This window comes from Scyliorhinus torazame, chromosome 1 (assembly GCF_047496885.1).
Source record: "Scyliorhinus torazame isolate Kashiwa2021f chromosome 1, sScyTor2.1, whole genome shotgun sequence".
Taxonomy (NCBI): Eukaryota; Metazoa; Chordata; class Chondrichthyes; order Carcharhiniformes; family Scyliorhinidae; genus Scyliorhinus; species Scyliorhinus torazame.
In genome coordinates this window covers 124,665,377-124,678,350 of record NC_092707.1, presented here as the reverse complement: position 1 = coordinate 124,678,350, position 12,974 = coordinate 124,665,377, and positions in this window count along the sequence as shown.

Sequence of the window (12,974 nt, the reverse complement as noted above, 5' to 3'; positions counted from 1 at the left end):
GTGTGCAAGCATTCCCCCGGCAACAGATGAGTAGATCGTTCTCATCCAAGAAGAGACGGCCAAAGACCCCCTGTTGCAGCGAGTCATCCACAACCTTAGCAATGACTGGCAGAAAGGGCAGTGCCCTCAATTCTACAATGTCAAGGATGAGCTGATGCTGATCGACGGCATCCTGCTCAAGCTGGACAGGATAGTCATCCCGCTACATTTCCAGAGCTGAGTGCTGCGGCAGATTCATGAGGGACACCTGGGCGTAGAAAAGTGCAGACGCAGAGCCCGGCAAGCTGTCTACTGGCCCGGCATCAACCAGGACATCACGGTCATGGTCCTGAACTGCGAAACCTGTCAGAGGTTCCAACCAGTGCAGAGCAAGGAGGCGCTCCAACCACATGACCTAGAGACCTCTCCGTGGTCCAAGGTTGGCATTGACCTATTCCACGCGAATGGTCACGACTATATCTTAATCATCGATTACTTTTCAAACTATCCTGAGGTGCTGAAGCTACCAGACCTCACCTCACGGACTGTCATCAAAGCGTGTAAAGAGGCATTCTCACAGCATGGCAACCCGAACACCGTCATGAACGACAATGGCCCGTGCTTCCACAGTCGAGAATGCTCCACACTTGCAAAGAGCTACAATTTCAGGCAAGTCACCTCCAGTCCGCACTATCCGCAGTCCAATGGCAAAGTCGAAAAAGGTGTGCACATTGTTAAGCAGCTCATCTGCAAGGCCTCGGACTCCGCTTCCAACATACACCTTGCACTACTTGCGTACCGGGCGACTCCCTTGTCCACTGGCATGTCACCAGCTCAACTGCTGATGAACAGGGACCTGCGGACGACGTTTCCAGCCATACACCTGCCCAACCTTGATCACCTCCCGGTGCTGCAGAAGATGCAGCAGCTTTGTGACAGCCAGAAGCACGGCTATGACGCACATGCCACCGATCTGGACGTGGTATCCCCGGCAGACACGGTCAGGATCAAGATACCGGATGGTTGGTGGTCTGCTCCGGCTGTTGTTGTTCTACAGGCCACGCCCAGATCCTATGTCATATGTATGGCTGATGGCTCCATTGTGCGAAGGAATCGAAGGGCACTGCGAAAAGTTGCTTGCCCACAAACACTTTCCCCTCCATTTCCACATGTCGAATTGCCACCACCAGACACCTCGAACCACGAGGCCACCAGTCGTGCCTCCCACTCGCCTGTCAAGACTCCGTCATCCCCTCCACCACCTCTCCGGCGGTCGACGAGGATCAGACGCAAGCCTCAGGGACTGGACTTATGAGCATTTGTTTTGTTTGTTCTGTTCTGTATTCCTCAGTCAGTCACATTGGACAGACACATTCACATGTATATACATCCAAAAAAAAATGTTTTTAAAGGGGAGATGTCATGATATGCAACCAGTGAACACTCCGAATAGGACACAACCAATGGGCAGTCAGGACACTCAGAGGTGGCATCACCACAAGGGGGCATGACATAAACACTATAAAAGGGACGAGGCACTCACACCCTGCCTCTTTCCACAGACAGATATCTAGAGAGTTAGACAGGGTTGATCAGCAGTATCACACCCCAGCATGTGGCTTAGAGCAATCTGGTACAGTTAGACTCAGTTACGACAGTTAGATTAGCAGAGAGTCGAACTCATTTGAGAACTGTGTTCATAGAATCTACAGTGCAGAAGGAGGCCATTCGGCCCATCGAGTCTGCACCGGCTCTTGGAAAGCGCACCCCACCCAAGGTTAACACCTACACCCCATCCCCACAACCCAGTAACCCCACCCAACACTAAGGGCAATTTTGGACACTAGGGGCAATTTAGCATGGCCAATCCACCTAACCTGCACATCTTTGGACTGTGGGAGGAAACCGGAGCACCCAGAGGAAATCCACGCACACACGGGGAGGATGTGCAGACTCCGCACAGACAGTGACCCAAGCCGGAATCGAACCTGGGACCCTGGAGCTGTGAAGCAATTGTGCTATCCACAATGCTACAGTGCTGCCCCGTGCTGTTAATAGTTCAATAAACACATTGAACTCATTTCAGAGTCTGGAGCATCCTTTAGTTAAGACTGCATCAAGTAGCAGCCTGTGTTATCCGAAGCAGCATCACACAACACTACTGGCCCTTGTCTCGCCTTCCTGTTTGCTTTCCTCACCCTCATTTCCCTCGCTCCACTTCCCCCATTGCATTGAGGGAGGAGACAAGCTCTGAGACAAGACAGCACAGTCCCGCACAAGGCATAACACACATGTGCACAGTTCATGAGTCCATTGTCCTTGTTTGCGGTCTGTCCTCCGCTCTTTGTTCTGGTTTTCCCTTCCTTTTCCGTCCCCATGTCTTTCATTGCGGTTGCCTCTGCTCCTCCCCCAGCTTGTTCACTCTAACAAACTCATCAGCCGCTGCTGGGGTGTTAAAATACAGCTCTTTCCCCTCAAATGTTACCCGGAGTTTGGCCGGGAATAACATCCCAAATTTTACCTTGCTTTTGTGCAGTGCTGATTACGCCTTGTTGAATTCAGCCCTTTTATTGGCCAGGTCCGCCCCAATGTCCTGATACACCCTTATGGTCTTCCCTTCCCACGTGCTCTGTTTCATTTGCCGGGCCATTTTAGGATTCTCTCCTGGTCTTGGAACCGGTGCAGCTTCGCAATAATTGCTCTGGGCTGGTCCCCGGCTTTGGGCTTGGGTCGGAGCAACCTGTGCGCCCTGTTTATTTCCGGTGGGTTTGGGAATACCTCCTTTTCCACCAGCTTTCCCATCATTTGGGTGATGCAGCCTGTTGGGTCTCTGCCCTCTATCCCCTCTGGCAGACCCACTATTTTAATGTTCTGCCGTATGGACCTATTTTCCTGGTCCTCCACTTTCCCTCTTAGGCTCCCTTGGGCCTTTACTAACCTTTTGACCTCAGCTTCTAGGGTTACCACCCTGTCGCTCTGGTCCAAGGCGGCCCTCTCCAACTCCAGAATCGTTTTTTCTGCGCTTTCACTTCCCTTTCCAGGCCTTCGATGGTCTTCTGCATTTTGTGCGTCGTCTCCTTCATCATTGCTTGGAGCTCGGACCAGAGCACCACCTTTATGTTGGTCCCTGCGTCCTGCTCACGGGCCGCTGCTTGGTCCGCCATCGTTTTCCCTTTCAGGCTCGCCTGTACCTCCGTCTCGTCTTGTGGGGCCGTCTACCTGCGCGTCCGCCGCTCATGCGCATTTCCCTCGCTGCTGCTGCTGCTTGCGTCTCGCTGACCTTTCACCTTGGTGTTTTTCTTTCCTCCAGCCATCTGTCTGTCTCTCTTTCTTTCCCCGCTGCTGTTCCTTCCCCTGGGGTTGCTCTCGCTTCCCCTGCTCCTCTGCTCTCGCTGGCTCTGCCTTGGGCTTCCCATTTTGTTTGTTGGGCGGGGGGGGGGGGGTTGTTGTGGTTGGTTACCTTCCTCCCTTCCTTCCTTTCTCTCTTTCTTTGTGTCTTTCTTTATTTATTTATTTACTTTTATTTTCCACCCCCTTCTTCTTCTCTTTTTTTTTTCCCTTCCTTCTCACTGGGTCAGGAGGGTTTGGGAGAGATGTTTCCTGGTGCGGACCGGAGTCCCTCTTTGTCTCGCCGCTCACCATGTGGTCGCTGCCGGTCCGTTGTGCGGGGGGGGGGGGCTCCTTCTCTCTTTCTTCTGCTTGTTGGCCCCGCTGGCTCTGCTCCCGAGCGCTTGAGTCTCTGGCTTCACGGTCCAGGCTCTGCCACTTCTCTTCTGCCACCCACGTTCTGCTGTGCAGGGGGTGGGCGGGGGGGTGGCTCGGTTGGGCAGGCTCGCAAGATTCCGCTCTGTTCGGGGACGCGGCTCCCCTCGGCCGCTTCTGAGCCTCCGGCTCCGGTTCCTCCCGCACCTTTAAAAAAATATTCTCTGACTCCTCTCCCACGGGCCTCAGCTTACCGTCGGTCCGGTCCCTTGCGGCTTTTATTTTCTTCCTGTTCGTACCTTCGGGGGAGCACTTCGTGGGTTCTTTCTTTTTAGAATAAAAATACCCCCGGGACTAAACAAACAAAACAAAACAAAACCCTGAAAGTTTATTCCTTTAGCGGGAGCTGCCCCATGCACGCCTTCCCACTACAGAGCACTACCGGAAATCGGTGTCTAACTTTCTGGCCTTACGAGTTCTAACGCTACGCCTAGGTGGCTCCCCAGACTGTACAGCAGGAGTGGAGGTGGCCTGCTGTGACTCCTGCCCTGCGACCTGAGTCCCCGTTGGTGGGCATCTTCTGGGGCGACCGGTCCTGGATTGGCCCGGCTGCTGCTTATGTGTCCCGACGGCGTGGTGCCGCCCTGTTCTGCCCACCGCCCACCAGATGCACCAGGGACAGTAGCGGGGAATCCGAGGTGACGCAGTGTCCCGGCACCTCACCTTCGAGAGTCACCGGCACGGGCCCTGTAATTTTCTCTATGTTCACAGGTGGCAATGTCTTTGTGGTTGAATCAATTAAAGAACATACGGCTTTGTTAAAGAACAAAACTATTTATTAACTAACCAAACACTATAACGGTTTCAACGATGTGAACGAAAAGTACAGTTGGATAATATGGCTAAATACAAATAATTATGATTAACTAGTATTAATTACTATTAACCAAGGAGCTACTCGATATGCGACTGGACTCTGTGCATGCTATCCATGTTCTGCTGCACACTGTGTGTGTTCCAGTAATGTTCCCCTGTCATCACGCCACCTAGTGGTCGGATGCTAGAATCTCAGGCTATGCATACGGCACCTATCTTTACTTCCAGTTCGGTTATTAAATTATACACAAATTATATTCTACACATCATTGCAGGCCCCATCACTCCCTCCTCCCTCGGGGTGCCAGATAGCCCCCGGACTACTCAATGGGACGCGGATGTGAGCAGAGCTATCCCCTGAGGCTCCACTCCATCTGGGGCTGCCAGTCCTGTAGGCCCACTCTGGTCTCGATCAAGGTCCGCACGCTCACTGACATGGAGCACCGGGAGTGGACTATCTCCGTCTAGGACTACGTCACATCACTCTGTGACTGTGCCGCCACCTTCTGGGTTTGTGTCACATCAGCCAGTGACTGAACCATCTCCCTCTGGGACTGGGCCACCTCCCTCTGTGTCTGCACCACATCAGAAGCACCTGAGTAATGCCGATGACATTCCCAGCCATGGTCTGCTGTGAGTGGCGTTGCAATGTCCATGTGGCTCTGAGACATGGTTGCCTGTGAGATGGCAACCCTGTCCAGGGCCATGGCTAGCACCTGCACAGAACGCCCCAGGCCTTGGACATGCTGATCCTTATCCACGACCATCGCCCCCAATGGCTCCATCGCAGACGCCACCCATGTGCTGTTGGCCTAGGTAGCACACATGGTCGGCACCACCTCCTGCTGCTGTACGCGGTTGGACTCCTCCACCTGAGCCTGCAAGTACTGGATGCTCGCTAACAACCCCTAATGTGGTCCTTGGCTCCGTGACTGCATCTCCACCATAAATGGGACTGTCCGTTCCAGAAGCCCAAAACCCATCTGGGCGGCAGATAGTGCCTGGGGTTGGCCTTTCCTCCGACCGTCCGCCCCTTCGGATGTTCCTACCTCCACCTGCTGTACCGGATCATCTGTGTGGTGCGCACCAGAGGGTGGCCCAGGAACCTCTTCACTAAAGTACCAGACCGAGGTGAGTGTCTCTGGGATGGTGGAGGGTGTTGGAGACAGCTGTGACAGAAAATCGCTGTCATTCTCCGACCCAAGCTCCAGGGGTATCAGCGAGCATCCAGTACTTGCAGGCGCAGGCGGAGGAGTCCAACCGCATGCAGCAGCAGGAGGTGGTATTGATAATGCGTGCTACCTCGGCCAACATCACACGGGTGGCGTCTGCGATGGAGACATTGGGTGGCGACGGTCATGGATATGGATCAGCATGTCCAAGGTCTGGGGCATTCTGTGCAGCTCCAGGGTCTCCTGTGTATCGGCTGGTGTCCAAGTTGCTATCCCCGTCACTACTCGGCTCAAGGGGGGGCCTTCGGCTGTGGCACTGGTTGGGGGCGGGGGATGCCAGATAGACCCACCCCTTCACGAGCAGGTCCTGAAAGACACAAAGCAAGACGCATTATTAGACCGCGGGGAGTGGAGGGGTGGAGTTGATGTGCGGGTGAAGGTGGTGTGTGGGGGTGGTGTTGGGGGTGAGCAGGGTGGGTGGGTGCGGGGGATTGAAACTTGTCATGGGGAACCGCAGCTAAGTGGGGTCTCACTTTCTCGCCTGGAGCTGAACTCCACATCGACGACCTCCCTTTCCTCCCGTCTGCTGACCATGTCCAGGGCCCTCTGGTCTGCACGGTGAGGGCCAGAGGTCTGTCGGTCCCCCTCCTGTCTTGTCCTGCAGATGGAGGTTCTGCATGGCCTTCGCCTGGTGGGCGGGCAAACAGAAAACAACAGTGTTAGACAGTCCAACACATGCACCCCAGTAGGTGGGTAGCTGATGGCCTCAGTGGCCAGGGCACCTGGCCATGGCGGCCGGTATGGATGTCAACATGTGGTGCAGGGTAGGGGTTCAGCCACCCTCGGCAGGTTACGGGGGTTTGTGCCCGGGGTGCAGTGCAGCCCACTCACCCTGGCCACCCTGAGGAGGTTGTGCAGTTTATTACGGCACTGCTGGCCAGACCAGACGGTGTTTCCCACTACGCTGACGGTTTCTGCCACCTGTGCCAGGCACAGTGAATGGCGGCGTCTGGCAGCCTCCTTCCCGGGCCGGAGTACATGGTCAACCACCTCTCTTCCACCACATCGAAGAGGGTCTCGAGCTCAGCATCGGTAAACTTCAGGGCTGCTCTCCTCGCTGCCATCTTATTGGCTGGGATGGTGAGTGTGGGGAGTGAAGTGTGTATATGTGGCTGCAGTTTGTCAGCCTCCTGATCGTCAATCGTGGAACTGGCGAATCCGGCACGGTATCTCGTTGGAATCGATTGTGTTCCATGTGGCACCGATCACTGTGGCACTTAACAGTAGCAGAATTGGTCCAGGTGCGGCACCCAGTTTTTCTGTCCTCAAAGGCCATGAATTTTGCGTTGATGTCAACTCTTAGGGCTGAATTCTCCACCATCGGGATTCTCCATTTTGCCGGCAGCCCGGGGGTTTCTCAACAGCGTGGGGCTGCCCCACAATGGGAAACCCCTTTGGGTAGCCGGCGAAATGGAGAATCCCAATGGCGTGTGTCATGATATTCAAACACACACATCATGATGGACACACCAACAGGCAAATCAGAGCACACAACACCACAACCAATCACAGACAAGAACACCAACCACATAAAAAGCACGAGCACGACACCTGGTGGTCAGTAGGTCTGGGGACAAAGAAACAGGGAAGAGCTGTTACAACATCACAAGCAGGGAACCCCCACATGCAGAGTGCAAAGACAAAACTGTACATAGTAAGTTTAAATAAAATAGCGTTGTACCATATACAACCGTGTTGGCTCATCTGTGTGTCAGAACACCCAACACCACATGGTACAGGAGTGGATCGATACCTGCCTACTAACCTGCCATTCTGGACATGGACCACACCGACGGACCGCAGCCGTTGCAGGTCGCGGGGAACCTAGGTACCAATTGGAAGCTCTTCAGGCAGCGATTTGACCTGTACATCCGTGCCACCGAAAAACAGAGTGCCTCGGATGAAACGAAGATGGCAATGCTCCTCTTCTACGCAGGTCAGCACGCCACCGACGTCTTCAACTCACTGGTGTTCGAAGAGGGCGAAAACCAGTCCAAATATGACACGGTCATCCTCAAGCTGGACCAGCACTTTCAAGTTGAAGTAAATGAAAGTTTTGAAAGATACCTCTTTCAGCAACGCCTGCAAGGTAAGGAGGAGCTTTTTCAACCCTTCTTGACGCACCTCCAGATTCTAGCGCAGTCCTGCGGTTACGGCACCATCACAGAGTCCATGATCAGGGACCAGATTGTTTTTGGCGTTGCCTCTAGTGGCCTACGCCAGCAGCTTCTTAAAATAAAAAGCCTCACCTTAGCGTCTGCTGTGGAAGCCTGTGTCCTCCACGAAAATGCTACCTGCCGTTTTGCCCAATTTCAGGCGTCCGAGTTGGCACGGAGGGGGTCCCCAGCCGTCGAATCGGCAAGCCAGGCCGCCCACGACGTCGAACGCATCCAGGCCGTCGATTACTTCCCGACCCACGGCCCGGACGACAGCGGCCGCTTCCCGCGCTTTTCGCGGTCTCCCGCGCAGGTGCGCGCCAAAAATAACGGCCACAACGAGGGACGCACTGCGCAGGCGCGCCCACCGCAAGATCGCACTGCGCATGCGCAGTGGCGCAACGAACGCCGTGACGTCATGACGTGCGGCAATTGTGGAGCTCTACATTTAAAAGGGCAATGTCCTGCAAAAAACCGACAGTGCCTCAGATGTGGCAAGATGGGCCACTACGCAGCCCACTGTCGTTCGGCTCAACCCATGGATCCGGCGCATCCTCGACAATCTCGCAGACAGGTCAGGACCGTCCAGCCCACGCATCAAGACTTCCAGTTAAGTGATGCAGATGACCAGGATGCCTTCCGCGTTTCCGTCATCGATGTCAACAAGGTCAATGCCATCAATCCAGCCGATGAGTGGTGTGCCACCCTGACGGTCAACCGATCGCGCGTCGCCTTCCGTCTGGACACCGGCGCATCCGCCAACCTGATTGCATATTCTGCAGTCCAGGCCATGAAGGTCAAACCACCCACCACGCCATCCCGGCTCAAGATGGTTGACTATAACGGGAACGTCATCCCGTCCATAGGATCTTGCCAGCTACAGGTAACTCACAAGATGCACACGGCCACACTCCCCTTCGAAGTTGTCGGCTCATCAAAGGACTCGTTACTGGGCGCACAGGCGTGTAAGGTCCTTCACCTGGTACAGCGCATTATGTCTCTCTCTCCAGATGAGATATCCGACTTCCCGGATGCTGAGTTCCACGCAAATCTCCATTCCCTCCTTGCTCACAACCAGGAGGTTTTTGAAGGCATGGGGACATTGCCATACACGTACAAGATTCGACTCAGACCGGACGCCATCCCTGTCGTTCACGCACCTCGCAGGGTTCCTGCGCCACTAAAAGACCGCCTCAAGGTACAACTGCAGGTTCTTCAGGACCAAGGGGTCCTATCCAGGGTCACGGAGCCCACGCCATGGGTCAGCTCCATGGTCTGTGTAAAGAAGCCCTCTGGCGAGCTCCGTATATGTATAGATCCTAAAGATCTGAATAACAACATCATGCGGGAACACTATCCCATCCCGAAACGAGAGGACCTCACCAGCGAGATGGCGCGAGCCAAAATATTCACCAAATTGGATGCGTCCAAAGGATTTTGGCAGATCCAACTGGACCCGGCCAGCCGAAGACTATGCACATTCAACACCCCTTTTGGCAGATTCTGCTACAACCGGATGCCATTCGGCATCATTTCAGCATCTGAAGTTTTCCACCGCATTATGGAGCAGATGATGGAAGGCATCGAAGGGGTACGTGTATATGTGGACGATATCATCATTTGGTCCACCACTCCGCAGGAACACATGCATCGTCTACGACGTGTCTTCACCCGCATACGACAAAATGGCCTGCGTCTCAACCGTGCGAAGTGTGCCTTCGGCCAGACGGAGCTGAAATTCCTCGGGGACCACATCTCAAGGTCAGGGGTCCGTCCCGATGCAGACAAGGTTAGCGCCATCACAGCCATGCCACGACCGGCTGACAAGAAGGCTGTCCTAAGATTCCTGGGCATGGTCAACTTCCTTGGGAAGTTCATTCCCAACCTGGCTTCTCATACAACAAATATGCGCCATCTCGTAAAAAAATCGACAGAATTCAACTGGCACCAATCGCATCAGCGGGAATGGGAGGAGCTCAAGCACAAACTGGTCACGGCACCAGTGCTGGCCTTCTTTGACACGACTCGCCCTACAAAGATCTCAACAGACGCCAGCCAATCTGGTATTGGAGCGGTACTCCTGCAAAAAGACAGCACGTCGTCATGGGCCCCGGTTGCATATGCCTCACGAGCCATGACCCCTACTGAACAGCGCTACGCGCAAATCGAAAAAGAATGCCTGGGCTTGTTAACTGGACTGGACAAGTTCCACGACTATGTGTATGGCCTGCCACGATTTACGGTCGAAACTGACCACCGCCCCCTGGTCAACATCATTAACAAAGACCTGAACGACATGACTCCTCGCCTCCAGCGCATCTTACTTAAACTCAGGAGGTACGATTTCGAACTGATCTACACTCCGGGGAAGGATCTCATCGTGGCGGACACTCTTTCCCGAGCAGTGAGCACACCACCAGATGCGGAGGGGTTCGTGCGTCAAATTGAGGCACACGTAACTTTGACAGCAGCAAATCTGCCAGCTGATGATCCTAGTCTGGCCCACATACGCGCAGAGACGGCGACTGACCCCCTTCTGCAGCGAGTGATGCGCCACATGACGGAAGGGTGGCTCAAAGGGCAGTGCCCCCAGTTTTATAATGTGCGAGATGATCTTACCAACATAGACGGGGTCCTTATGAAATCAGACAGGATCGTTATTCCGCACAGCGTGCGCCAGATGATTCTTCATCAACTACACGAAGGCCACTTGGGCGTCGAAAAATGCAGACGAAGGGCCCGGGAGGCGGTATATTGGCCGGGTATTAATGAAGACATAGCCAACATGGTGCTCAACTGCACAACCTGTCAGAGGTTTCAGCCGGCGCAACCTCCGGAAACACTTCTACCACACGAGATGGTGACGTCCCCCTGGGCGAAGGTGGGTGTTGACCTATTTCACGCGCTCGGCAGAGATTACATCGTTATTATAGACTACTTCTCAAACTACCCGGAAGTCATGCCTCTCCATGATCTGACGTCGTCCGCAGTCATTGGGGCCTGCAAGGAAACATTTGCTCGCTATGGCATTCCAAGGACTGTCATGTCAGACAATGGACCCTGCTTCGCCAGCCGTGAATGGTCGTCCTTTGCCGCAGCATATGGTTTCACTCATGTGACATCCAGCCCTCTACATCCACAATCGAACGGGAAGGCTGAAAAGGGTGTCCACATCGCCAAGCGGCTCCTGTGCAAGGCGGCTGCTGCCGGATCGGACTTTAACCTTGCCTTGCTGGCCTATCGATCGGCCCCGCTATCCACGGGTCTCTCGCCAGCGCAGCTACTAATGGGTCGCTCCCTCAGGACGACGGTACCTTCCATCCTGGCACCAACAACAGACCATGAGGCGGTTCTTCGGAACATGCAAATGCAGCGTGATCGCCAGAAAAGTCGGTACGACACACGAGCGACGGACCTGCCCCCCCTGTCCTCCGGAGACAAAGTACGCGTCCATCAACCGTATGGTGGCTGGTCAGCACCGGCCGAAGTCCTCCGACAAGTGGCTCCCCGCTCGTTCCTGGTTCGCATGCCGGATGGTTCAGTGCGTCGCCGCAATCGGCGCGCTCTTCGCCGACTTCCACGCTCACAGTCACACAGTACGCACACGCCAGATCCTCAACAGGCTTCCGAGGATGACTTTGTGGAGCTGCCGCACATCACGCCCTTTCCATCGCCACCCATGGCCATGCCTGCACAGCAGCCGGTGGTTCTTGATCCACCCTTGAGGCGATCAACCCGAACTCGTCGCAAGCCCATTAGACTGGACTTATAATACCGTTCATATGTTTAACAAGTTGCACAATTTTACATGATAACCTGTTGTTGTTTATCGTTCCAGATGTCGTCTGACTGGACAACTGTTCAAGTTTTTTTTTTCCTTCTTCTCTCGCTCGCATTTATGTTATGTTATGGTACAACTTGGTTCATGTGACGCACCCGACATCGCCCCATGTACATAGTTCCGTCATATGCACATGCTGCACACGACACACACACACTCTTAGATGCACTCACGACACGATCATATTTATTACCACGTAGGCACGTATCTTTGTAAAAAGGGGGGATGTCATGATATTCAAACACACACATCATGATGGACACACCAACAGGCAAATCAGAGCACACAACACCACAACCAATCACAGACAAGAACACCAACCACATAAAAAGCACGAGCACGACACCCGGTGGTCAGTAGGTCTGGGGACAAAGAAACAAGGAAGAGCTGTTAAAACATCACAAGCAGGGAACCCCCACGTGCAGAGTGCAAAGACAAAACTGTACATAGCAAGTTTAAATAAAATAGCGTTGTACCATATACAACCGTGTTGGCTCATCTGTGTGTCAGAACACCCAACACCACAGCGTGCTGTACCAGGGGCTGGATTCCCCGATTCTGGGGCCATGTCCCCACGCCAGCGTGGGAACGGTAGCGATTTACGTCAGAAAACATGGCGTAAAACTGCCACCACTTCCCCGTTTTGCTGGGGGCTAGCATGCCGGCAGCGGAGAGCACCTGGCTCCAGCTGCTGATACGGCCCAGAGAATTGCCGAGTCCATGGCCACGCTTGCGCACGGCGGTGGCCGGCAGCGGTCACGGCGTGCAACATGGCGACCGCTCGCAGACCCGGCCTGTGAAATAATCCCCCCCTTTGTCCGCCTCACGCACCCCTAACCACCCACCCACAGTGCCTTCAGCCCCTAATAAACCCCGCCCTGCTCGTGAATCGGCCCTCCCCCGACTGTGGCAGCGCTGGACTGAGTCCACAACCGCCACACCAAGTTCTTGACAGATTAGACCACACGCGACCGATGCCGTCGGGAAGTCGGCCTGTCGGAGGCGGAGCATTGGGGGTCGATACATGGTGCGGTGTACTCTCCGAGTATGCCGCTTTTGAGGGGGCGGAGCATCGCCAAAGCAAGCCGCCCCCGAGGTGGTCGAGAAATTTGATTCTCCGGCCGATCGCAAACGCAATTTCGGCGTCAGCGACCGGAGAATCCAGCCCCAGATTTCTGGTGCAGTAAG